Source organism: Ascaphus truei, chromosome 3, assembly GCF_040206685.1.
Source record: "Ascaphus truei isolate aAscTru1 chromosome 3, aAscTru1.hap1, whole genome shotgun sequence".
NCBI lineage: Eukaryota > Metazoa > Chordata > Amphibia > Anura > Ascaphidae > Ascaphus > Ascaphus truei.
In genome coordinates, this window is record NC_134485.1 from 246,935,252 (window position 1) to 246,960,303 (window position 25,052).

Genomic DNA, 25,052 nt, shown 5'->3' on the forward strand with positions numbered 1-25,052 from the left:
TAAATAAAAAGGAATAAAGGAATAACCCAAAACCCATATATACTCATTTCACCAGATGCGTACGAACATAACTTTTATATATGCGATTTCCATCTTTCTAAATGCATCACTTCCCACTCCTGCAGCCCAAGACAAGCCACCTCAGTAGCTGCAACGATTCTTAATGAGTGTGTGCCAAAATCACACGGGTCCACTCCTAATGTTCCCAAACACAATTTAATAACTCTATTAAACTGATACTTTGTTAGTTAATACCTATCCAAATGCAACAAAAATGTACCGTCCCCTTCTGACCTTGGTTCCCAAAATCCCTCACCAACCCAAACAGACAATACCTGCCCCACAAAGCAAATAACGATAACGCCTTTTCCCAATGAATATGTCTTTGACTTACGAATTACAATTTTTACAGATGCCACGGCAATTAAAATATCCTCGTTCTGAATACGTCCTCTTTTAATCTTAAATACAAAAATACTGTGACAAGCGCTAAACCTACTATTAACAATATTATACTAAATAACTAAGCTGCCTGGTAATCTATTGAGACATCTCATATATCTCAAAACATAATCAATAAACACAAAAATAGATACAAAACCTGGCGCATATATGTGTAATGAAAAAGTCCCAAATGAATAAGTGATAAGGTGATACTGTAGTTCCAATTTTACAACCTTGAGTGGCTTTTGAGAAACGAACCCAGTTCACAGTTCATAGGGGCAACAAGCAGTTCTTCTCATGGGATGGACTTGATCCTGCATATGTGAAATATCAAGCAAAGAGAACAAACATTGCGCAGTATGTTTGAACAAACACTGGTTAATTGAAAGCTGAGTTATCTAAAATGCCTACTTACTAGAAGTGGCTAGATCACATGCAGGGGAGAGAAACTGTTCTTTGTGCCTTCTTGATCCTGGAAGCCTCGGTTATATCACGAACCCCTCGTGGTATCCGGTGTCTCCGTGGATCCTGAAAAGCTGTCTCTTCAAATCTTGTCTTTGAGGAATCCTGCACCTTTTTCTTCGTTTAAGGAACAGAAAAAGGACAGAGGATTGCGCAGCACAATAAAAACTTTTAATGACGCCTTCCTAAAAACATAGATAAAAAATACTCACAAGAGAAGGTGAGTATGCATACAATATAGAAGTGCTCGGCCCAGCACATACAAACACAGCCGCCTCAGGCACTGAGAGTCCGTTCAAACACCGCGTGTACCTCGCGTGTTTCCGGCGCTCTTGGGTGACGTCACCGTCTTCAGTATGACTGGCAGCCGGGATGTCTGGGACACTGCTTCTTAGGCTCCTCCCGACATCCCGGCTGCCAGTCATACTGAAGACGGTGACGTCACCCAAGAGCGCCGGAAACACGCGAGGTACACGCGGTGTTTGAACGGACTCTCAGTGCCTGAGGCGGCTGTGTTTGTATGTGCTGGGCCGAGCACTTCTATATTGTATGCATACTCACCTTCTCTTGTGAGTATTTTTTATCTATGTTTTTAGGAAGGCGTCATTAAAAGTTTTTATTGTGCTGCGCAATCCTCTGTCCTTTTTCTGTTCCTTAAACGAAGAAAAAGGTGCAGGATTCCTCAAAGACAAGATTTGAAGAGACAGCTTTTCAGGATCCACGGAGACACCGGATACCACGAGGGGTTCGTGATATAACCGAGGCTTCCAGGATCAAGAAGGCACAAAGAACAGTTTCTCTCCCCTGCATGTGATCTAGCCACTTCTAGTAAGTAGGCATTTTAGATAACTCAGCTTTCAAATAACCAGTGTTTGTTCAAACATACTGCGCAATGTTTGTTCTCTTTTAATCTTGCTCAATGCAACCAACTCACTGATTCTGATTCGTTAGAAGTTTTCTGTTGACTAATTTCTGTTCTGTTAGTCAACAGAAAACTTCATAACGAACTTAAAGACACTGACAATGGAACAAAACCGTGCAACAACGCATGTTGCCAACTCTGTGTAAGGAATCGGGGGCCACGTCCCTTGCGGCATGACCCCTCCTTACCCACTACCAGTACTACAGCGGCTGCTGCCCCTGCCCCCCGTCGCTACCCATGCCGCCGCCCAGTGCATACCTTGAACTCTGCCGTCGCCATCTTGGATTCTGGCACTAGTGTTACAGACTCTCAGCTGTGCTCTACTACTTCCTGGTCTTTCAGCCACTCACGAGCAGCTCCTCGACACGCCCCCGCCATGCCCCTCGCCCGGATTGGTCACTGTCGCTTTAAATATCGTGCTTTGCCTTCACTTCCTTGCTCTGCATAGCTCCTTGCTACCTGTGTTGCCTGGAACCTGTGTCATGCTCTCTTGTGTTTATTCCTTACAGCTACTGACCCGGCTCATCTGAATACCCCCTCTGGCTCCTGAACTCGGCTTTCCTACAGACTACTCTAAACTCTAAAGACCCTCAGACTCTGCTACGGATTTTGACTACGGAACTTTCTTTATCCTCGGACTCGGCAAGTACTTGACCATTCTTTATCTACATCCAGGCCTAGCTACGCTACTACGCCACATCACGGACACGCCCCCTCTGCTGTCGGTGCGTATACTCTACATCCCACCTCAGTACAGGGGACTGGTCTGGTCTGCGGGCTGCACAGCGTGACATTATGCAGAGCCCAAATGCAGACCTGGCTGAGGTGGGGGAGCTAATTATGTCCCTTGCACAATGCATCCAAACTTTTGGAGAGCAGATTACCTGTTTGATTCAACAACTATCCACTCTCTCACTACAGCCCACTCCGCCACCAGCAGCAGCCGCACCTTTAACAATCCCTACGCCTAAAGCATATGCGGGTGACCCTCTGGCCTGTCGAGGGTTTTTAAACCAGTGTGAAATTCAGTTTGAAATATCCCCAAGCCTCTTTCCAAACGGACGCACCAAGGTAGCCTATGTTTACTCTCTCTTAACAGGGGATGCCTTGGCCTGGGCTTCTCCCATCAGGGAGCTGCGTCCGGAGACCACGTCGGATTACCAGCTTTTCCGCCAAGAATTCCAGCAGGTATTTGATATTCCTGTTCGTAAAGATACTGCTGCCTCTTCTTTAGTTCATTTGTCTCAGGGTCGTAGGTCCGTAGCCAAATATGTACTGGAATTCTGGACCGTCGCAGCAGAGACTCGTTGGAACGAAGAGGCACTTTCAGCTATATTGTGGCAGGTTTGTCCGAATCTGTAAAGGATGAACTTGTAGTCCAGCCCCGACCCCAAGCATTGGAGGATTTGATCGCACAATGCATACGCGTGGATCTGTGCCTCCAGGAGCGACGTCACGAACGCCAACATCCCAGGTTCGTGCCTACTGACTCTCCTTATCCTAGGCCTCCTCCGTTTTTTCGGCCTGTTCCTGATGCTGTGGAACACATGCAGATCGGCAGTCAGCGGATCCGTACTCCTGACAGGACGGCCGAGAGGGTTCGCTGCCAGAATTAGGGCCTATGCTATTATTGTGGATCACCAGATCATGTGGTACGTTTTTGTCCTTTGAGGCCCAAGGAACAAACAGGACCAGCCATGCAAGAGGGACTTACCCTTGGATCAATTTCTTCTTGCTCCCTCTCTAAAGAGGAACTCCCTAAGAGGATTATGCTCCCAGTTTCGCTCGAAGGCCCGATTTTTCGTGTAACTACTGCTGCTTTTCTCGATTCAGGCTCTGGTGGTAATTTTGTGGACCAAGAGTTCGCCACCCGTAACAACATTTCTCTTATCTCCAAGAAAGCACCAATTGGACTTGAGGTTATTGATGGATGTCCTTTGCAACTGCTTTTATCACGTTAGAGACTCTTCCTCTCACTTTATCTGCCGGTTCTCACACTGAGATTATCTCCTTTGACATAATACACTCTCCTGATGTTTCAGTTATCCTAGGGTTACCGTAGTTACAGCATCACAACCCATGCATAGATTGGAGGGACTGCAAACCAATTCAATGGGAGCCAGAGTCAGATGCCTCATCCTCGCCGGTCATAGCTCCTGCCACAGTTATCGCGGGAATGGAAACACCTTCTGATAGCAATTCCACTGTTCCCGAAGTATATGCTGATTACATCGATGTTTTCACTAAGTCTCAGTCAGACGTCCTGGCTCCTCATAGACCCTATGATTGTCCCATTGATCTGGTCCCTGGTGCCGTCCTGCCAAAGTCTAAGTCCTACCCTTCGTCTCTCCCAGAGACTGAAGCCATGGCAACCTACATCAAAGAGAATCTTGAGAAGGGGTTCATCGCAACTCTTCGTCTCCTGCCGGTGCTAGTTTCTTTTTTGTGAAGAAAAAGGATGGATCTCTGAGACCATGCATTGACTACCGGGGTCTCAATCTCATTACTGTCAAAAACCGGTATCCCCTGCCTCTGATTTCAGAACTGTTTGATAGGCTTCAAGGGGCCAAAAAAATATCCAAGCTAGACCTCCGAGGAGTCTACAGCCTCATTTGTATTCGAGAAGGCGATGAATGGAAGACCGCCTTCAATACAAGAAGCGGACACTACGAGTATCTCGTGATGCCATTTGGTTTATGCAATGCTCCTGCTGTCTTTCAGGATTTTATGAATGTTATCTACCGCGATGTCCTCAATTCCTTCGTAATTATTTACCTTGACGACATTCTAATTTTTTCTGGGAATCTTCAAGATCATGTCCAGCATACTAGACTTGTCCTCTCTCGTCACCGTGTCAATGTCAGGGTCTCCTAGACCTCCTGCCTAGCCTTAGTTCTTCTTTGTCCACTGGGTGTGCTGCTGTCTTCTGTTTCCTCTGGGCTCCTCTGTCTGTCTGTCTTCTTGTTGCTCTTGTCTCTGTCCTTTATAGCTTCTGCTTCCTGGTTGGTTCAATTGCCTTTGCTTCAAGTCAGACTCCTTTGCACATGCCTGTCTTTGATTCCTAATCTGTTCCTGTACCTGTACCTGTATTTGTAGTCTGTTCACAGTAAAGGCCCTTGCTAGTAATCTGGCTGTCCCTGTTTGTTCCTTGCTCCCCGGTCTCAGTCCCTGCTCCCCGGTCTCAGTCCCTGCTCCCCGGTCTCAGTCCCTGCTCCCCATTCTCAGTCCCTGCTCCCGGACCTGTCCTGCCCCGCCTGTCCTGTTCCAGTCTCCTCGTTGCCGACCTCTGCTTGTTACCTGACTTCGCTACCTGCCGCCTGCCTCGGACCCCTGCTTGTTACCTGACTTCGCTACCTGCCGCCTGCCTCGGACCCCTGCTTGTGACCCCTACTTCGCTTCCTGCTGTTCCGGCCACCGAGATCCTACCCGCCACAGGAGTCTCCCGTGACAGAAAGCAAAGGCCACTTCTGGATCTCGCTGGAACAGATTCTTCTTCTGCCTGCACCCTTTCCTGCCTGCTGCAGCAGACCACATCCGCATGGTTGAAGATAAGTACTTTCGTTTCTTTTTTGGAAATCCAAGTTGGGATCTTGAAAGGTTTTTTTTTTGCTGCTAAGTGTTCTGCAAGAAGTATTGCGTTCATAACGAAAAAACATTTTTGCTGAGACTAGAACTGTTGCTGCAGAGACTAGTGCACCTTTCTTTGAGATTTTTCTTATGTGCAGTGCATGGGTTAACCCTTGCAGTACCTGTTGCCACCTTTTTAGACTCTGACTTTTCATTCCCTGAACAAGGCTTGTCTCTGCATCCCTGGTTGGACCACTGCTGTTCACAGGGTTCCCATTTCAAAAGACAAGAGTGCTTCCATTATTTTGTTACTGCATACTGTGATTTTTTCTTGCAATCTGTAGTTCTTCCTATGATTGGTTCAAAAGTTTCAGATTTAACTGCAAGGTTCTCTGTCTGATATTCCTATGTCCGATGTCAAAAGTTTCAGATCTAACTGCAAGTTTTCTCTGTATTAGTTTCCTGCTGTCTATGATATTTATATGCCTGATATCTAAAGTTTCAGATTTAACTGCAGATTTCTCTGTATGATATCCCTACGCCTGATATCTAAAGTTTTAGATTTAACTGCAAGGTTCTGTCTGATATTCCTATGTCTGATGTCAAAAGTTTCAGATCACACTGCAAATTTTCTCTGTAGTAGTTTCCTGCTGTCTATGATATTTCTATGCCTGATTTCAGAAGTTTCAGATTTAAACTGCAGGTTTTCTATGTCTGTATGATATCCCTACGCCTGATGTCTAAAGTTTCAGATTTAAACTGCAGGTTCTCTCTGTCTCTATGATATCCCTACGCCTGATTTCTAAAGTTTCAGATATAACTACAGGTTTCTCTGTCTATGTTTTTTCCTTGCATTTATAAATCTCCGTGACTGATGCTAAAGTCTCAAAAGGTCAGCTCTCCTATCTTGTGTCTCTCTGTGTCTAATATTCCTGTTGTTCATTCTAATGCTTCTGCTTTAAAAACACATTTCCTCTACACTGGTTTCTTGGGAAGTGTGGTTTCCCCATGTCTGAAATTATGCCTCTCACTCAAACAGTCTTGAGCAGTAAATGTGAACACAGTACCACTGATTCTTCAGAACTTCTCAAAGCAAAGAAGAAGAAGAAAAAGAAGGGAGGCATTACTGTGGAAGTTGCAGAAGGAATTAAGAATGAAAATTTAACCTCAGAGTCTGCATTTGATGAAAGAGATATGCTGCAGCTTAAGGCAACTCACAGACGTATCCCAAGAATAGTGGAAGAAAAGAAAGATGCCCCTACTCAGACGCTTCAAGCTGCACTGAAAGCGATTGATTGTCTTTATGGACGTTTAGATAAGGAGCAAGAAGCCAACGCTGCACTACAAAGCTGTCTATCCTCAGCAATTGCTAAGTGTGTTCTTCAGGAGAAAGAAAAAGAGCAGTTGGAGAGTGACCTGGATGTCATGTCAGGTGAGCTGGAGAAGGCATATACTGATGCTGCTGAGAATCGGCGCCTCGCTTCTAAAAGTAACGAATTCCTGGAAATCTCTATGAAGGAAATTGACAGGCTTAATACAGAGCTTAAAGTCTCCCAGGAGGCGATTTGCTACTTCAAAAAAGAGATGGAAGTCGTTCGGGAGGAGAGATGCTACTTGAAAACAGAGATACGTTCTATGAGAGATGCCTCCGAAGAGTTAAATAGTAGGTTTGAAACTATAAACCAAATGAGTAAGAACTTCTCTGTCCAAGCCAGTGAAGGAGATAAAAGACTCCATGAATCAGAAGAGGAGAAGAGACTATTGATAGAAGAAAAGTCAAGCATGCAATTAGCGCTGGAAAAAGCAGAGGGTGACTGGGAAAAAGAAAAATATCAGTTGAGAATGACAGGTTGATCTTGTCAAGTAAGCTGGAGAAGGCCTACGCTGATTCTGCCCAGTACCAGACTTTCATGGCTCAAATTGACGCAGCACTGGAAGCATCTCAGAAAGAGGTTCACAGGCTTACTACAGAGCTGGAAGCCTCTAAGGAGAAGAGTTGCCACTTCAACACAGAACTATGTTCATTGAGAGAAATCTTCGAAGGTTTAATATCAGTTTTGAAACTGTAACCCAAGAGTGCAAGAATCTCTATGTCCAAGTCAGGGAAGGAGATAAGAAACTCCATGAATTAGGAGAGGAGAAGAAACAGTTGGGCCAGGAAAAGTTAGACGTGCAAACAGCACTGCAGAATGCAGAGAGAGTGCTGCAAGAAGAACGTATCTCCCTGGAGCGGCGCACACAAGCAGAAAATATGCTGCAGAGTCAGCTGCGAGAACTGCGTACACATCTGCAGGACACCAAGGAGAAATGGGTGAATGCTGAAGAAAAGCAGCGAGTTCTGCAGTAAGAAAGTTTCCAGACTGCCTACAAAATAAAGATGCTGCAAGATTATTTGAGTACCCAGTGTGTCCCCAAAGAACAGCATGAGGAGCTGAAGGCCACACTGACCATAACCAGAGCCTCGCTGGAGGAAGAGCTAAAGCTAGCAGCTGAACACACATCTCAGCAACTCACAGCGCTGCAGGCGCAGATCGCTGAGCTCAAGACACAGCTTGCCAAAAAGGAGGAGAAAGAGAAGGTGTCCGTCTGTCAAGTGGCTGGCCTGACACAGCGCTATGAGGTCAAAATGGCCGATGCCTGCAAATTATTGGACCACACAGCCGTGATAAGGTCCGGCTGCAGCTGGAGCTGTACAATGCCCAGGAGGAGTACCGGCAGCTGCAGATCAGAAATGAAGAAGATGCATCATATTTAAGCTTTACTCTAAGTCAGCTGGGAGATATGGAGTCGCGACTCAACTCCAAAGAAGCCGAACTGACAACTGCATTGAGTGGGAAAAGAAGTGCAGAAGGACAGCTTCAAGAGCTGAAAACTCAAATAGCTGGTCTTAATGAGAATTTAGGTGATACCACGAAACGGCAGTCACAAAAGGAGACCATGGAGCGTGAATTCTATGTTCCCACTTACCCATGTGAAAAGTCTGCACCCGTCCTTGATGCCCACATTCCTGATGTCCATGCCTCTGCAATGGAGTTGAACGTATCCATTGGGAAGTTCCAGATTCCAAAACTAAAAGAGATATATTTGGTCACAAAAAGAGACCACAAAAAGTGAATATGTCCCCTCTGCCGCATGTGAAGAGCCTGATGTATCTGTTCCTGATGCCCCTGCTATGATGTTAGACGGATCCCTGGTGAAGTTCCTTGCTATGCCTAATGTTCTTGATGCTGATGCCAACGCTCTTGTGATGAGGATAAATGCACCTCTCACAGATTTCCCATCAGCACTTGACGTACACATTAAGTTGGCCTTCCATCAAGGTTTCCCTGAAGAGCCTGGAGGATCGTCCGGAGAACGCTCTTGAGAGGGGGGAGTAATGTCAGGGTCTCCTAGACCTCTTGCCTAGCCTTAGTTCTTCTTTGTCCACTGGGTGTGCTGCTGTCTTCTGTTTCCTCTGGGCTCCTCTGTCTGTCTTCTTGTTGCTCCTGTCTCTGTCCTTTATAGCTTCTGCTTCCTGGTTGGTTCAATTGCCTTTGCTTCAAGTCAGACTCCTTTGCACATGCCTGTCTTTGATTTCTGATCTGTTCCTGTACCTGTACCTGTATTTGTAGTCTGTTCACAGTAAAGGCCCTTGCTAGTAATCTGGCTTGTCCCTGTTTGTTCCTTGCTCCCCGGTCTCAGTCCCTGCTCCCCGATCTCAGTCCCTGCTCCCCGGTCTCACTCCCTGCTCCCCGTTCTCAGTCCCTGCTCCCCGTTCTCAGTCCCTGCTCCCGGACCTGTCCTGCCCCGCCTGTCCTGTTCCAGTCTCCTCGTTGCCGACCTCTGCTTGTTACCTGACTTCGCTACCTGCCGTCTGCATCGGACCCCTTCTTGTTACCTGACTTCGCTACCTGCCGCCTGCCTTAGACCCCTGCTTGTTACCTGACTTCGCTACCTGCCGCCTGCCTCGGACCCCTGCTTGTGACCCCTACTTCGCTTCCTGCTGTTCCGGCCACCGAGATCCTACCCGCCACAGGAGTCTCCCGTGACAGTCAATAATCTCTACGCAAAGCTCGAGAAATTTATTTTTCATCAATCTTCTACCGCCTTCTTAGGCTATATCATTTTGGATAAAGGATTTTCGATGGGCCCAGAAAAACTTAAGGCTGTTTGGATTGGCCCCTGCCCAATTCCCTTAAGGCCATTCAGCGTTTTTTGGGGTTTCCAATTACTATAGGAAATTCATCCGGAATTTTTCTACCACTGTGGCTCCCATCACTGCGCTTACTAAGAAGGGAGTCGACCCATCTGTGTAGTCTCCGGAGGCCATCTCCGCCTTTGAAACCTTGAAGCAAGCTTTTGTTTCGGCACCCATCCTTCGTCATCCTGATACTAGTCTTCCGTTTACGTTAGAAGTGGACGCCTCTGATTGTGGTGCGGGTGCCATCCTCTCCCAGAGACTCCCCCTCAAGATAAATTGCACCCATGTGGATTTTTTTCGAAAAAATTCTCCCCTGCTGAAAAGAACTATGATGTCGGCAATAGAGAACTCCTGGCTATCAAGATGGCTTTACAGGAGTTGCGACACCTCCTGGAAGGCTCCCGCGAACCAATTGCTATTTTGACAGATCATAAGAATCTTCTCTATATCGAAAGTGCACGTCGTCTAGGATCTCGTCAAGCCCGCTGGGCCCTTTTTTTTTCAAGATGTAATTATACTTTATCATACATCCCCGGCACGAAGAACATAAAAGCTGATGCCTTGTCCAGACAATTTTCCCCTAAGGAAAAATCCGAAGAAATCCCAGAAACAATTGTACCTTCGAAATTCATAGTCTCCGCCAACTCTTTTGATATTCTTGAAAAGATCGTAGAAGCCCAGTAACAGATTCCGAGTGGTCTAGAGGTACCGGAAGGAACTCTTTATGCCGCCCTCAAGTTTCGTCAGAAGATCTTGGAATGGGGTCACTCCGTCCGGTCAGCAGGCCATTCCGACTTCAAGAGAACTTTGGATCTCATTAAGCACACCTTTTGGTGGCCTAATATGGCAAGACTCATTCACGAATTTACACGCGCTTGTCCAGTTTGTGCACAGAATAAGACTCTTCATCAAAAAACTTCCGGGTTATTCATGCCTCTTCCAGTACCTGATCGTCCATGGTCACATATTTAAATGGATTTTATTGTAGATCTTCCGCCCTCCAGAGGTATGTCTACCATTTTGGTCATAATAGACCGATTTTCGAAACAGGCCCATTTTGTTCCCCTCAAGGGTCTTCCCTCCTCTCCCACCCTGGCAGATATTTTTACCAAAGAAGTGTTTCGTATCCACGGGATCCCTACGTCCATAGTTTCTGACCGAGGATCGCAATTCATATCAAGGTTTTGGCGTGCTTTCTCCAAGAGGCTTGGTATGGCCTTATCCTTCTCTTCAGGCTATCATCCCAAACTAATGGGCAAACTGAGAGACTTAATCAAAGCCTTAAACAGTATCTACGATGCTTTATTTCTGATACCCAAGATAATTGGGTTGATCTGTTACCATGGGCGGAATTTGCTTCCAATTCTCTCCGTAATGAATCTACGCAAGAATCTCCATTTTTCGTGAATTACGGCTTTCATCCAAGTCGGCTTCCAATCTCCAACACTCCCTCAGGAGTGCCAGCAGCCGATGAACGGATAACCACTCTACAGAACTCATGGATCAAGATCCAATCTGCACTCCTTAGGGCAGCTCAGAGGTTCAAATCTAAAGCAGATCATTGTCGTCAACAGGCTCCCAATTACAAGCCAGGGGACAGAGTCTGGCTCTCAGCAAAAAATATAAGACTGAAGACTCCTACCCCGAAATTGGCATTGGCGCCTAGGTTTTTGGGGCCTTTCTTGATTCAGGAACAAATCAATCCTGTCACGTTCCTCTTACAGTTGCCTTCATCCATGAACATTCCCAATGCGTTCCATGTATCCCTGCTCAAGCCTTTCGTTCAGAGCAATCGCTTCCCTGCAAAAGCCCGCAAACCCAACCCTGTTACGGTCCAAGGACACTCTGAATTTGAGGTACAGTCCATTGTGGATTCCCGTATATCCAGGGGAAAAGTACAGTTCCTTGTACATTGGAAGGGCTATGGTCCAGAAGAGCGTTCCTGGATATCAAGGGAAGACATTCATGCTCCAGCTCTACTCAATCGCTTCCACAAGAAATTTCCACAGAAGTCTTGGATGGATCGTCCTGAGGTCGATCCTGACCTGAGGGGGGTGGGTACTGTAAGGAATCGGGGCCATGTCCCTTGCGGCGTGACCCCTCCTTACCCACTACCAGTACTGCAGCGGCAGCTGTCCCTGCCCCCCGTCGCTACCCATGCCGCCGCCCAGTGCATACCTTGAACTCTGTCGCCGCCATCTTGGATTCTGGCACTAGTGTTACAGACTCTCAGCTGTGCTCTACTACTTCCTGGTCTCTCAGCCACTCACGAGCAGCTCCTCGACATGCCTCAGCCGTGCCCCTTGTCCGGATTAGTCACTTTTGCTTTAAATATCCTGCTTTGCCTTCACTTCCTTGCTCTGCATAGCTCCTTGCTACCTGTGTTACCTGGAACCTGTGTCATGCTCTCTTGTGTTTATTCCTTACAGCTACTGACCCAGCTCGTCTGAATACCCCCTCTGGCTCCTGAACTCGGCTTTCCTACAGACTTCTCTAACCTCTAAGACCCTCGGACTCTGCTACGGATTTTGACTACGGAACTTTCTATATCCTCGGACTCTGCAAGTACTTGACCATTGTTTATCTACATCCAGGCCTGGCTACGCTACTACTACACCACATCCCGGACACGCCCCCTCTGCTGTCGGTGCGTATACTCTACATCCCACCTCAGTACAGGGGACTGGTCTGGTCTGCGGGCTGCACAGCGTGACACTCTGCAAACATATATGCCAAAATCCCACAGCCAGTTACAACAATGGAACACTCGATGTTAAAGAATCATACTGCTGCTCATCCAGGAACGTGATGTATATGATTCAATGCAACAAATGTGACCAAGGATGCTGCGTTGGGGAAACCAGCCAAAAGCTTCAGAATGAATATGCACAGACACTCTATACAACACCATGAAGAAGGAAGATACTGCTCACCTGTGGGACATCATTTCTCACTACCAGATCATTCCATAAATGATTTAAAAACCAAAATCCTCAATGGAATGTTCAAACACACCCAAGAACGGAAAACATTTGAACTCAGAATGATAAGACTCTTTGACACCAAAACAAAAAGACTTAATGCGGATATGGGGTTTCTCACACACTATCAGAATTGTTTATAATTATCCTGCCTGCCTTTTTTCTTATCCACACCTTCTTCTTACCCCCTCCCCCCCAGCATCCCCCTCTCCCTCCATGCTGTTCCTTGTCACCCTTTCATGGCTTCAAACACTTTTCACACTACCTTATCTATAGTACATATCTTTTGTTTTTTTTTTCTTCCTGCTCTGCCTTACACTGTTTTAGCCATATTATTTTGTTAATCAGTCTTGCCGACCTAAGGAAGAGAGGAGAACTCTTGAAAGTTTGTCCTATGACATAAATTGTTAGTCCAAAAAAAAAAGGTATCACCTAATACTGAAGAACTCATTTATTCTGCAATATCGCAACTGGACTAACACGGCCATTTCCGTTTTATATATACAGCTCAACCCCGTTATAGCACGATCCGCTATAACGCGGATCCACTTATAATGCGGTTTGAGCGTGGACCCCGAAATGTAAAAAAAATGTATTTTTTTTGCACACACTGCACACACTCACAGTACACTGCACACACTCACAGCACACTGCACACACTCACAGCACACTGCACACACTGCACAGCACACTGCACACACTCAGAGCACACTGCACACACTCACAGCCCCCTCCCCTACCCCCGTACCTCCGTTTTCAGCTGCTGGGGCATCGTGGGGCTGCCTGCCGGGGTCAGGGCTGGGAGGGGGGTGGTGATTGGTGCGGGCTGGGTGGATCGGTGCCGGGCTGGGGTGCGGGGATGCTGGTGGAGGGGATCGGTGCCGGGCTGGGGTGTGGGGCTGCTGGCGGGGGGGATCGGTGCCGGGCTGGGGTGTGGGGCTGCTGGCGGGGGGGATCGGTGCTGGGCTGGGGTGTGGGGCTGTTGTTGGGGGGGATCGGCGCCGGGCTGGGGTGCGGGGCTGGGTGGTGCCGGGCTGGGGGGATCGGTGCCTGGCTGGGGTGCAGGGCTGCTGGCGGGATTCGGGGGGGGGGGGGGGGAATCGGTGCTGGTAGAAGCGAGGCTGCTGGGGGAAGGGCAAAGGAAATGCTGGGGGAAGTACGGTGGCTGCGTGGGATGTTTGCGGCTGCCCGCGCCTCACTCACCTCATCCACCCTCCCGATCGGGCGCGCAGCGGCCATTTGTTTTTAATTAGCGCGACCCCGGTTATAGCGCGGTCAGATCGGGTGGCCCCCGAGGACCGCACTATAACGGGGCTGAATTGTATAACCTGTTTAGCCTGTATTAGTGCTGTAAAATATTAGAATATTAGATTAGATTAAATATTTAGATTGTCCAACTCTACACCAATGAGTTGCAGTTAGTAATTTGATTCTCAGTAAATGTATCTGAAAGAAAAGAGAAATAACTGGCGTACTAAACTAATTTCCCTATTTCACTCTTGTGGAAAAGCTTGCACTGCCTATTCTCTTTATGTGGAGAGTGGCCAATAAAATGTCTCTGATCGGTTTTATTAAGTAAGAACTTGTTTATTCAGAAATGGAAAAAGCAAATGATTCCTGTGACATACAGTAATTTAAACATATTTGGATGAACAAATTGTTTTACAACAGCAATTTAAATATAGAGGCCACTCCCTAGCAACCACATAGAGTAGGTGCTGGAGCACAGCCAGGACTGGTGAACTAGCCCTCAGCATGTTTAGTTTTAAGATTAGACCACTGTGTAACATGATCAGTTTCGTTGCTTCAGTAATCCAGCTTTGATGTGACTCCATGATTGTAACCAATCTGTCTGTACACTACAGCACTTCCTGATCTGATGAACTCTTTAAAGTTAGTGTGAAGGATGGCTAAGTAAAATAAAATTGCATTCCATTACATATGGGTTATACTTAAGGATAACTGATTTCAATGGTTATTTGAGCAATAATAAGTAAAGTAAATATTTACAAATAAAATCATTACAGGTTTTAGCCATATAATTAAGCATGATATCTGTATATATATATATATATCTGTATATATATATATATATATATATATATATATATATATATATATATATCACAACTAATGTTGTGTTAAAATGTGATTATAACAACATTAGCACAATAAAGTACCCATTCGCTGGAAAAAGTGGTTGAAGTAACTGAAACGCTTACGCACAGCGATCATATTTTTGTATGTGAAGGCTTCTCTGTAAGTGCATGTTGAGTATAATTTATGGAAGGCCAAGATGTTAGCACAATCATAAAATATGTGCTAAAATAATGTTATACTAAACTACTGTACACTTTTTATTAGTTTGCAGCTGGAATAAACTAGTGTTACGTTATACACATTTATACCACATATAGGAATGTGATGCAAATTAACCAAATAAACTGACCAAAGGTTTTGCTTTTCAACAAATAACTCGTTTTTGACTTGGTGCCCACTTTAAATCTTTTTCATTGTTTAATTACTTTATAAAATTTTTAGCTAGGCTCAAGAAACCATACAACTCCTTAATGTTCAGAATCTCAATTCAAGTGAAAAATAAACAAACAGTGCAATGTACTGAAAGTAAACGTAAACAAAAGCGGAACAGTACAATTGGATGAGGGAATAAATTGCACAGTAATCAGTAATGAGCAGGTATTCCCTTGGACCTGTCATTTTCTATGTGAATAGAGCAGGGTTGTAGAAGACACTAGATGGGATTTAACAATGAAAACAAGCAAGCTAAAGAACGCTCGATTTGAGAAAAGTCATATATTGTTTAATCTAAAAAGTAGATCCACACACTCCGGAAATTAAGTCCAAAACTTCCAAAAGATGAAGAAATCTTCAAACTGAGACGCACACCATATACAGTACAATCTGAAATCAGCTCCAGTGCTCCACTTTCATGAACACACAAAAAATGCACAATTTTCTTTTTTTTTAATGGTTTATAACACGTGTGGTGTAATAAATGATTTAATCTCATTATGAGGCACAGTTAAACACACTTTAATCATATGTGACCACTTTCACTTTAGAAAAAGAACTGTACTTCTAATGGATATAGATATTTTTGAGTGCTTTATAAAACTACAGTATCAAGCTGATTTGAAATGTTACATACAGGGATTTTACATGATGGGTATCTCCAATAAAAATGACCAGCAATTCATAGTTTATTTATGTCAGGAAATGGCAGCTGAAGTTTAATAGATTGCTTAATCATAATTGTATTGTACTGTACTTATTATGGAAGTTACAGTCCTCATGAGATCATTAGAATTCCCTTGAAAGTGGATTAATATACTGTAGCAGTTTACAATTTTTCAATAGCATAATTGCAGTTCATGCAACAATTAAACTACTAAACTATATGTCAATATTGATGATAACATTCACTTACTATACTATTACTGTATATTATGATAAAAACCTAAAAGATTCAACCAATTATCTATAGCTTCAAAGGATTCTGCTTCCTTGTTTGTGATGGCGGTGTAAAGTGAAATACAGACAATTGGTCATCACTTGAGTCTAGGCTCAAAGTTCACCTTTCCTGTCTTGCCTTCAAATACTTTCTGGGCAATATACCAATCAATCTGAAGAAGCTCTTCACCCCTACCACATGCAGCACTCATCATCTGAGATCTGACTCCAAAAGACTGTTCATGGTCCCAAGGCTCAACACAGTATCCGGCCACTCCTCCTTCTCTTACCGTGCACCCCAAAACTGGAACAACCTACCGGAGACTCTCACAGCCACCACCAGTTTAAGTTCTTTCAAAACTAAAGCTGTCTCACATTTTAATCTTGTCTGTAAGTGTTACATACGCCTATAATATATATTATCTTTAACTGTGCATGCAATATCTTGAATATAATGTATACCCTGTTCCCTTATGTAACTGTATTTGTAACCATGTATTATTTGTCATCTTAACTCTATGCCCAGGACATACTTGAAAACGAGAGGTAACTCTCAATGTATTACTTCCTGGTAAAACATTTGATAAATAAATAAATAATAAGCATCTAATGCTTTGACAATGTTTCTGAGCCATCTCAGGGCCCCTTCACCCTAAAAACATTGGATAACTGTGGATATGGATTTAAACAACGTTTTTTTTTCATCTACAGTACCTGTAGTGCTGTGTCTCCTTCCCTATTCATTTGATTTTGGTGAAGTATCATATATATATATATAAATGGAAATATAACTGTATGCTCATTTGCATGTCTTAGCAGGTCTGCAACCCCGCCTTTCACCATTATCACCCAGCACACAGCACTTCCACTGCAGCAAGGGCTTCTGGGAAATTACATGCAAATGAGCACACAGTGCCACTTTTTGCTTCAAAACCATTTTAAACATGGTCCCCCATAGGCTTAAGCTTGCTGCATGGTCACAGCTTTATGCACAGCCAGGGTTAAGATGCAGAGCCAGTAAACCCACCCACAGACAGCTGTTTCAACCTTAATGGGTCTCATCAGTGTGGGGTTTACTGGCTATATTTCCATATATGCTTTGCTGTCGAGGGTTTTTGTCACTTTTTTTACTCACCATAACTTAACTCAGTATATATATATATATATATATATATACACTGGGTGAAGAGGTAGCAAGGATGGAAAATAATGGGCACCAGGAACTTTTGTAGTACAACTGTCTTGTATTTGTGTCCCCGGCACGGGGACCACTCACACCCACATGACAACGTTGTACGGGTTTTATAACAGACGTACATAAATGCGATGCTTCCATTAGGGCCCACTCGTAACACTCAAATGGAGGTGTTTTGACTTACTGTAGGTGCTCTACTTGTGTGGACCCGGTTCCCCTTTGTTGCTTCGGGATCATTATCGGTATATTGGTTACTCTAAGCCCATATGGAAATCTTGGTTGGTCCTTTGCAAGTGACCACAATACCGTTGGCCTGTTTGGGAGCTGCTATATAGACTGAGAGGATTATTAATGCAGATCCGCACTTAGAGCTGATCCGCCAACATCCGGGATCCTTGTTTCCTGAGGCACTTTGTGCCATGCTGTTTTCCTATCTTGTATATATGTTGGACTCCATTAGCCTTCTTCTGGGATCCTAACTTAAAGGCGCACTGTCCCTATCTACAACATAATAAAGCAGGGGGCTGGGTCTGTGATATTCCTTTTTGAACATCCTTATCTACTCTCCCCAAGGCTCCTCTCCTCTTGTCTTCCGGGGACCCTTTACCCCTATCTTTTATATCCCTTCTGTCATCAGTATACCCATGGTAACACAGGGTGGGGCCCAACAAACACCATCCAGCTATTAACTCCACACAGCAACATTCATTATATCAGTGGCGTAGCTAGACATGTGCGGGCCACCGGGGGACAAAAATTTCAGTCCCCTCACGTCTCTCTCTCTCTCTTTGCTCTCTCTCTCTTTTCGCCCTCTATCGCTTTCTTTGCTGTCTCTCTCTCTCTGCTCTCTTTGCTCTCTCTTGGCTCTCTCTTTGCTCTCTATCTTTGCTCTCTCTTCTCTCTCTTTGTTGAAGAAAAACAAGAAATCACATTTTACTAACAAGCGCTAACCCGAAAACAAGTGTCCAATGCTGTACCATAAATATCTTGTGATAATTATGTTATTTAATTTATATTTACCATTTATATTTACTAGACAAATCTTTTCTATTAGGCACCTTCCAGCATCCAGCACCAGAAGACACGTTACAACCCATTCACTTAAAGGTGCCAAATGAAATAGGATCGGCTGGTAAATAGGGATCGGGATCACAGTGCATAATTCTATAATATCCATTACTATACAATACTGTAAATGTCATTAACTAGAACTACTGCTGCTTTATGAATAGCATATATAGTAGTATTTTTTATTTCTTCTGCTTTCAGTGCTGTAATTTGGAAGCTTGCCACTTCAGTACATATTGATAAACAAATTGTGTAATGCTCAGCGTGAGCAAGTATATGCAATAAAGATAATTAGAATCTTTTAGCTAGAGTACCCTTAAGGTATCAATAGATGAGGTAATCTCCTATGAAACCAATCAACTGGTAGTATCCCACATGGCACTGTAGTAAGGTACACACAATAAAGTGTCCAGACACATATATGAAATAATATAGTGTGATGAATGGTAGAAGAGACTCACATGTAGTGCAGCATCCTTGGGTGATGATTAACGTCCTCCACGTCCTCAGGTACAGGTGTGCTGATGTCTTAATTCAAATGCAGAAACAGGAACCAAAAAAGACAAAGCACTACTTTCCAGCAGGTAGAAATTATCAAAAAAGCAGGGAGAGTGTTCCCAAAGTGAAAAACAGAGCTAATTTATTAGCAGCATGGATACATACAGCATACACAGGAAAAAAAAAAAGCCTCCACCTAAATCATGCCTGCCCAACTCGTAAAGTGAGAAGGGCCGAACTGCTCCAAGGAAAAAAAATTTGGGCCGCACGGGTTAAATCATCATCATCATCATCATCATCATCATCATCATCATCATCATCATCATCATCATCATCATCTCTCCTCCATCACCTCTCATCATCATCATCCTCATCCTCATATCTCCCCCAGAACCCCTCACTATCAATCTTTACGATACTCCCCATCTATCTCTCATACCACCATCTCTCACCCTCACCCACACAATACCCCCCTCCACATCAAACACACAATACCCCCCTCCACATCCCCCCAGCCCATTCCATGTCAGCATCCCCCCCCCCCCACAAGTCAGCATCCCCCCCATGTCTCTCTTCCCTCAATATGACACTCTCTCCCCCTCCCCTCAATATGACTCTCCCCCTCCCCTCAATATGACACTCTTTACCCCTCCCCTCAATATGACACTCTTTACCCCTCCCCTCAATATGACACTCCCCCCCCTGCAACTCACATCACACCCTCCCCCTGCAACTCACATCACTCTCGCCCTCCCCCTGCACCTCACATCACTCTCCCCCCCTGTACCTTACATCACTCTCCCCCCCCTGCACCTCACATCACTTCCCCCCCTGCACCTCACATCACTTCCCCCCCGCTGCACCTCACATCACTTCCCCTCCCTGCACCTCACATCACTCCCCCCCCTGCCCCTCACATGTCAGCAGCCCCCCCCTCACATGTCAGCAGCCCCCCCCTCACATGTCAGCAGCCCCCCCACATGTCAGCACCTCCCCCACATGTCAGCAGCCCCCCCCCTCACATGTCAGCAGCCCCCCCCTCACATGTCAGCAGCCCACCCCCCCCTCACATGTCAGCAGCCCCCCCCCTCACATGTCAGCAGCCCACCCCCCTCACATGTCAGCAGCCCACCCCCCCTCACATGTCAGCAGCCCCCCCTCACATGTCAGAAGCTCACCCCCCCTCACATGTCAGCAGCCCACCCCCTCTCACATGTCAGCAGCCCACCCCCCTCACATGTCAGCAGCCCACCCCCCCTCACATGTCAGCAGCCCGCCCCCCCTCACATGTCAGCAGCCCACCCCCCTCACATGTCAGCAGCTCACCCCCCTCACATGTCAGCAGCCCACCCCCTCTCACATGTCAGCAGCCCACCCCCCCTCACATGTCAGCAGACCACCCCCCCCCCTCACATGTCAGCAGCCCAACCCCCCTCACATGTCAGCAGCCCACCCCCCTCACATGTCAGCAGCCCACCCCCCCTCACATGTCAGCAGCCCACCCCCCCTCACATGTCAGCAGCCCACCCCCCCTCACATGTCAGCAGCCCACCCCCCCTCACATGTCAGCAGCCCACCCCCCCCTCACATGTCAGCAGCCCACCCCCCCTCACATGTCAGCAGCCCACCCCCCCTCACATGTCAGCAGCCCACCCCCCCCTCACATGTCAGCAGCCCACCCCCCCCTCACATGTCAGCAGCCCACCCCCCCCCACATGTCAGCAGCCCACCCCCCCCTCACATGTCAGCAGCCCACCCCCCCCTCACATGTCAGCAGCCCACCCCCCCTCACATTTCAGCAGCCCACCCCCCCCTCACATGTCAGCAGCCCACCCACCCTCACATGTCAGCAGCCCACCCCCTCACATGTCAGCAGCCCACCCCCCCTCACATGTCAGCAGCCCACCCCCCACCAGCCTGTTTTTCACACCCACCCCCCACCAGCCCGTTTTACACACCCATCCCCCACCAGCCCGTTTTACACACCCACCCCCCACCAGCCCGTTTTTCACACCCACCCCCCACCAGCCCGTTTTACACACCCACCCCCCACCAGCCCGTTTTTTACACCCACCCCCCACCAGCCCGTTTTTCACACCCACCCCCCACCAGCCCGTTTTACACACCCACCCCCCACCAGCCCGTTTTACACACCCACCCCCCACCAGCCCGTTTTACACACCCACCCCCCACCAGCCCGTTTTACCCACCCACACCTCTCTTAGATGAGCTCAGCACATCCTCTCCTCCCCGGTACTAAGCCCCGCCCCCGGCATGTTCTGACCTCCACGGCAGCCTGCTATTGAAGAAAAAAACACGCATCCTCCTCATGCTGCTGCTGCCCCCGCGCACTGCAAAACCCGGGGGCTGGGAGGGAGAGGGAGGGGGCTGGGAGGGAGGGGGAGGGGGCTGGGAGGGAGGGGGCTGGGAGGGAGGAGGGATGAATCGACCCAATTTTTTTAAACTTTTTTTTTTTTTAATTTATTTCATTAACTGGCGCCCGGCCAGAGTCAACGAGGGCCGCACAGAGAGGCCAGACGGGACGCATGCGGACCGCGGGCCGTATGTTGTGCAGCCCTGACCTACATGTTTCAAGCGTTAGCTCTTTATCAAGGTGGTATCAAGGTGATACCTTTATCACTCTCCCTGCTTTTTTGATCATTTCAACCTGCTGGAAAGTATTGCTTTGTCTGTTTTTGTTCCTGTTTCTGCACTTCAGTACATAGTCCTGTATGACAGGCTTTAGCGCGAGGCCTCTGTAAACTCACTTACCAGGCTTTGGTCCACGCGTCTCCATGGCGATGGGCGTCAAATAGTGCCACAGGGTCATGTAATGTGACATCATATGACCCCGCAGTGTCATTTGATGCCTGTCACCATGGCAATGTGGTGTCAAATGAAGCCGCGGGATCACGTGACATCACATGACCCTGCGACGTAATTTGACACCGCATTAAAGGTAAGAGTGTGCACGACCCAGGGGTAGAAGACAGGGGGGGCGGGCGCATCACAGGAAGTTTGCACACCCCTGCTGTATGAGATATTAAAGTAATCTCACCAAAGTGAAATAATGGCTGTTTTTAAGTAAAGAAATATGAAAAAAAGCAGTAGTATTTTACTTTAAAAAAAGTTTTCATTTGAAATTAACAAATTGCTTTTTGATGATTTTACCATCTTTATATAAGACTATGGGCTCTACTGTATGTATCAAAGTCATTATTTTGATGCAACTCTGATATATACCTGCACCGGGCAGCGTATATATGATAATTTGAGCTGAGCAATTTTCAGGTATTGCTGCGCCTGCCTGCGATGAGGGATTTATGGAGCAAGTGGCAGTGGATAGGTGGAGTTGCATTTGCATATTGGCGCAGGTCTATGTATTAACAAATGTGCGTCTTGCGTTACTTTTCTTGACGGTTTCATGTATTGGTTTTCTCCATCACCTTAAAGGTGGCGCAAGTCTTTTTGTTGCGCAGAATTCTGGCACCGCATGCACCAAATTGTAAAACAGTAGAAATACACTTCATAAATACGTCGCGTTTCAGACATATTAATAAAAGTACCTCTGGATACATAGAACCAAATGTGTGGAACCTCCGCTTCCACGGGAAAAATATCCCCTCTAGTTAATCCCATTCTTCTCTTGGGAGGTAAAAATGTTGTCATTAGCCGACCAAATTAAAATAGATCAATAAGTTATTGATATACAGTAATACTGAATTACAGTGTTCCCACGAAAGCAAAAACTTCACAGTGAACTTTTGGAGATGATTACATCTGTTTATGGAAACACATTACAATGGTAATGATTGTTTAGATATATTTTGGGCTGCTCAGAGGTGACTTTTATGAATGGATTGGTCTTTAAAAGTTTCCAATCTCTTAGGCCATTGAAAAGTGCAGGCATTCAGTTTCACGATATCTGTAGAGATCACTTGCATAACTCAAAGTAGAGAAAAGTATACCTATCTACTGGGAAATATGTTATTAATTACAACTTTGCATTATTAATGTTCTCTGTTGGATTGGTTACATGATATTACTGTTTCTTATAATTAAGATTTCATCAACGTTGAGAAATAACTTTTTACGTCTAAATTATGAATTTAAAATGGCTTATTATGGTCTCATTAGTTTAGCAAATTACTGTGATTTGGCCTGCAGATGTCAACCATCTTAGTAATAAATGGAGATAAATAGCTGCATGCAAATAAACTGAAGTGTGACCTACATTCTATTATAAAAGTTCATTTTCTTGGGTGTTGTGCTGAATAACAGAAAATATGCAAATGTGTAAATATCATCTTAATGACATTTGGTTGTACATGCTAATGGTTCTATGGGGATGGTGATGCAATTGAGAAAAAAGTGAGTAATGAGAATGAGCTAGCCACAAAATAAACTGTGAGTCTGTAGGGAAGAGGCATTGCAGGAAGTCACAAAAATAAATTGCAGTTTGGGTTTACAAATGATGGTATTAACTTGAGTGCTGTTCACTACAAAACAGAGTACAATATGGCAGAATAAGACTGAAAAAGTGATTCTGTAAAAGACTGTATATGTGATTCAAAATTATCCATCCATTTGTTACACTGTCTCCTACAACCTTTTTGCTATCCAGTCATGTAATCCATTGATGGAAAGCTCTTCACGAGTACTCGTTTAGGCCAACATCCATTAATGGGTGCTAAGCTTTACCACTCCATTACTCTCATTCATGGTAGCTTTCAGTAGTCTTCACTCTTACATCACTGGCCTTTGCCTTTATCATTGCCCCCTATGGATGGCTTATACATAATTCAAAGCTTAAACTGCGCTTATAGTGCCCGGCGACAGCGACGTCGCGCCAAAACAAATACATTGGATCCATCGCATGCACTTATAGTAAGCGTGACGGCGACAGAGCGATGGAGCCACAACATTTTTTTAAGCCATTGAAATTTGATTTTGGGAGAGACAGTCGCCACATGTGACTGTCTCTACACCAATCACAGAGCGCCTACTGCACTCTGCCCGCCACCTTCGTGACGTCACTGGCCTTGTCGCCACCAACGTCGCTCCAAACCTAAGTGAAACTTTCGGCGACGACGACGGGTGACGTTATCGGTCGCATCGCCATCACCGGCACTATAAACGCGGCCTTAGAATTTAAAATACCTACTTAATAACGATTAAAATCTTCAAGCTGTTTTTTAAACATTTGTGTCACTTAAGGTTCTCTTACATTACATCCCGCGCATCTCTGTGGGCAGTGCTAATTTTCATGATCAATTGCAGTATTGTATATTATTTACGTTAATCCCCTAGGAAAGTTCCAACACAGGGTTGAAACATTGATTCTATACAATACATTTACAATTTGTATGTATCATCAAATTACATATGAGCCTATTAATTTAGGAAGGTGCTATTATCTCTACAGTTTCATCTTTATGTAGTGCTTCTACTGTTCTATATCCAATCCAAAGCATTGCGAACAATATACCATACAGTACAGTTTGACAAGTTATGGGCAATTCAGTATACTTTATCACATCGATGCTTGTACTGAATGTCTGAGAAAGCAATTGGACTAACAATCAATTTATGGAAGTGAGGCAAACTTGCTATACTGTATGTCTCTGGATTTATTTTTTTGTCCACTGGGTAGAATCTGCTAATTACAGTATTAATCTGTCTGATTGGATTCAGCAATTATGGTAATTACTTACCAGAGCATTTGGTAGATGTCAGTCTGAAGGACTGCTCAATTGTCATACTTCTCAGTTAAACAAAAAAGTAAGGTATCAGTACAAGCGTGCTGCACATACTATGAAGGGAAACAATGTGATAGTGATGTCTCTGAACTGGAGAGCTCACAATCTAAACACTTACAGAGGTTAAAGAGACAAACAGTACAATTCAGAAAAAGGTTGTGGATACTGGATAACTAAGAGCTGCTGTTTAATGTGAGAAATCATTTTAGGTGGCTTAAGTGGGGTTTTTTTGCGAGGTCAAATTCTGTTTCTATGTTTGTGTAATGTAATTTTGTATTGAGTTATATATGCCCTAACTAATTTATGACTACATGGGTATACAGAGTCATTCTTTGGGCTCTAGCTCCTAAATTAAGATTGGAGTACTATCACATGAAGACTCCCATTGTAGTTACTATTGCAGTTTAATGAATAACATCCTTAGGGGCTTATTCAATAAAGTGTGATGATGCTAATTTAGCACTACCAAACAGAAACTCCAATTCAAGTCTATGGGACTTTATGT

The 25,052-nt window shown here is 45.3% G+C and overlaps 2 protein-coding genes across 2 annotated transcripts in view; one reads left to right on the forward strand and one right to left on the reverse strand.

Moving 5' to 3' along the window:
* Positions 1 to 25,052, reverse strand: part of GABRB3 (gamma-aminobutyric acid type A receptor subunit beta3) — a 463,256-nt gene that overhangs the window by 429,691 nt on the left and 8,513 nt on the right. The window lies entirely within an intron of this gene.
* GABRA5 (gamma-aminobutyric acid type A receptor subunit alpha5) overlaps positions 1 to 25,052 on the forward strand; it is a 139,337-nt gene that overhangs the window by 72,039 nt on the left and 42,246 nt on the right. The window lies entirely within an intron of this gene.